General features: G+C 40.8%; 1 pseudogene; it reads right to left on the bottom strand.

The window, feature by feature from the left end:
• Positions 1–2,118: 2,118 nt before the first annotated feature.
• LOC128577173 (transmembrane protein 160-like) lies at positions 2,119–2,682 on the bottom strand (annotated as a pseudogene).
• Between the last annotated feature and the right edge of the window lie 490 nt (positions 2,683–3,172).

Here is a 3,172-nt window from a genome sequence, read left to right as displayed (position 1 = left end):
GCAGCAATAAACATTCTGGTACAAATGTCTTTGTTATATTGTGAATTTTTGGTCTTCTGGGTACAAACCTAATAAAGGAATTATAGGATCGAATGGCAGGTCTATTTTTAGGTCTAAGTAGTCTCCAAATGTCCTTCCACAAGGAAGGTATTAGTATGAATTCCCACCAGCAGTGTAGAACTGTGCCCTTTTCTCCACATCCACGCCAACATCTCTGGTTTTGGGATTTTTTTATGTGGGCTACTCTTACTGGGGTTAGGTGATATCTCAAAGTAGTTTTGATTTGCATTTCTCTGATGATTAAGGATGATGAGCATTTTTTCATGTGTTCGTAGATCATGCGTCTGTCTTCTTTAGAGACGTTTCTCTTCAAGTCCCTTGCACACCCTGAGATAGGATCACGTGTTCTTTTCTTGCTAATATGTTTAAGTTCTCTGTGGATTCTGGTTATTAGATCTTTATTGGAGGTATAACCTGCAAATATTTTCTCCCATTCTGAGGGCTGTCTGCTTGCTTTACTTACTATGTTCTTGGCTGTGCAGAAGCTTTTTAGTTAGAGTTCTTGGCTGTGCAGAAGTTTTTTAGTTAGATCAGGTCCCAGTAGTGTATTTTTGATACTGCTTCAATTGCCTGAGGAGTCTTCCTCATAAAATATTCACCCAGGCCGATTCCTTCAAGAGTTTTCCCTGCACTTTCTTCAAGTATTTTTATAGTTTCATGTCTTAAGTTTAAATCTTTTATCCAGTGAGAGTCTATCTTAGATAATGGTGAAAGGTGTGGGTCCAGTTTCAATCTTGTACAGGTTGCCAGCCAGTTCACCCAGCACCATTTATTAAATAGGGAATCTTTTCCCCACTGGATGTTTTTAATTGTCTTGTCAAAGATCAAATAATGGTAAGTAGCTGGATTCATCTCTTGGTTCTCTATTTTGTTCCAGACATCTACTTCTCTGTTTTTGTGCCAATACCATGCCATTTTGATCCCTATTGATTTATAGTACAGTCTCAGGTCTGGTTGTGTGATTCCTCCTGCTTTGTTTTTTATTTCTGAGTAATGTTTTGGCTATTCGAGGTTTTCTCTGATTCCATATAAAACAAAGTATTATTTTTGCAAGATCTTTAAAGTATGACAATGGAGCTTTAATAGGAATTGCATTAAAATTATTATATATTAATTTGGGTAGTATAGACATTTTAACAATGTTGATTCTTCCCAGCCATGAGCATGGTATGTTTTTCCATTTGTTAACATCTTCAGCTATTACTTTTCTTAAAGATTCATAGTTCTCATTGTAGAGATCTTTCATGTCCTTTGTTAGATATACTCCCAAATATTTCATCTTCTTTGGCACTACTGTGAAAGGAATAGAGTCCTTGACTGTTTTTTTGGCTTGGCTATTGTTGGTATATATAAAGGTACAGATTTATGGGTGTTGAATTTGTAGCCTGAGACATTCCGATATTCCTTGATCACTTCTAAAACTTTTATAGTAGAATCCCTAGTGTTTTCCAGATATATGATCATATCATCTGTGAAGAGTGAAAGTTTGATCTCTTCTGACCCTATATGGATACCCTTGATAGCCTTTTCTTCCCTAATTGCAATGTCTAAAACTTCTATTACAATGTTAAAGAACAATGGAGACAATAGGCAACCTTGCCTGATTCCTGATCTAAGTAGAAGTGATTTTAATTAACTCCATTCAGTATGATATTGGCTGTGGGTTTGATGTAGATGGCCTATATTAGTTTAGGAAATGTCCCTTCTATACCAATTTTCTTAGGTGTTCTGATCATGAAGGGATGCTGGATATTAAAAAGCTTTTTCTGCATCAATTGAAAGAATCACATGGTCCTTATTTTTTAGTTTGTTTATGTGTTGAATTACATTTATAGATACATGTACATTGAAACAGTCTTGAGACACTGGGATAAATCTCACTTGGTCCTGGTGCATAATTTTTTTTGATGTGTTGTTGGATTCTGTTTGTTAGGATCTAATTGAGTATTTTTGCATCAATATTCATTAGTGATATTGGTCTATAATTTTCTTTTTTTTTTTTTTTTTGAGCGATGGGTCAGTTTTAATGTCCCAGTCCTCAGGGCCGTGACCCGCTGCTCACTGGGGTGGCGGCCGGCCCAGTTCATCTGGCCCTTCTGCGCTGGCCGTCCCATCGTCTTCTGGCACCAGTTCCACGTCCAGCTCGAGTTGACCCATGTAGAGGATGACAGCACAGGCCCAGAGCAGGCTGGCAGCCAGCATGGCACCCACCCCCGCAGCCACGCCCCCCAGTGTTAGCTGCATGGGTCCCAGCAGTGCCGCCACGCCGACGGCGTATGACACGCGGCCCCACACCACACACATGCCACCTAGAGGAAGAAGCCGTTGGCAGCTTACCAAACCATGTCACTCTGCATGAAGGAGATGACCACAATACCTGATGCCAGAAGGCCATTTCAGAACCAAGAGAGGAAAGCCGTCTCATGCGCCTTCTGGAGGAGCCAAGCGTCCGCGGGATCTAGCTCAGACACAGGGGGCAGCGAAGCACCTGTGCGGGACCGTGGCCGAGGGCGAAGGACCCCCGGGTGCCCCCACCCCGGGGCGCTGAGGCAGCAGCAGCACCCTCCGAAAGCGGAGATGGGCCAGGTGGGTGGCCCAAGCCCACCACCAGCCGCCTCCCATGGTTCGCACTCTGGTCTATAATTTTCTTTTCTTGTTGGGTCTTTTCCTGGTTTGGGGATCAAGGTGATGTTTGCTTCATAGAATGTGTTGGGTAATATTCCTTCTTTTTCTATATTTTGGAAGAGGTTTAGTAATATAGGTACTAGTTCTTCTTTAAAGGTTTGGTAGAATTCTGACATAAAGCCATCTGGTCCTGGGCTTTTCTTTTTAGGGAGATTTTGTATAATTGATGCTATTTCAGAACTCGATATAGGCCTGTTCAACATTTCCACTTCCTTCTGGCTAAGTTTTGGTAGGTTGCGTTATTCCAGGTATTGGTTGATTACTTTCAGATTTTCATACTTCTGAGAGTAGAGTTTCTTATAGTATTTGTTAAGGAATTTTTTGAATTTCTGAGGGGTCTGTTGTTATATCATCATTACCATTTCTGATTGACGAAATTAGAGATTTTAGTCTTTTTTTCCTGGTTAGGTTGGCCAAAGGTTTATCT

Source organism: Nycticebus coucang, chromosome X, assembly GCF_027406575.1.
Source record: "Nycticebus coucang isolate mNycCou1 chromosome X, mNycCou1.pri, whole genome shotgun sequence".
NCBI lineage: Eukaryota > Metazoa > Chordata > Mammalia > Primates > Lorisidae > Nycticebus > Nycticebus coucang.
This window is presented reverse-complemented; position numbering and strand designations above follow the sequence as displayed.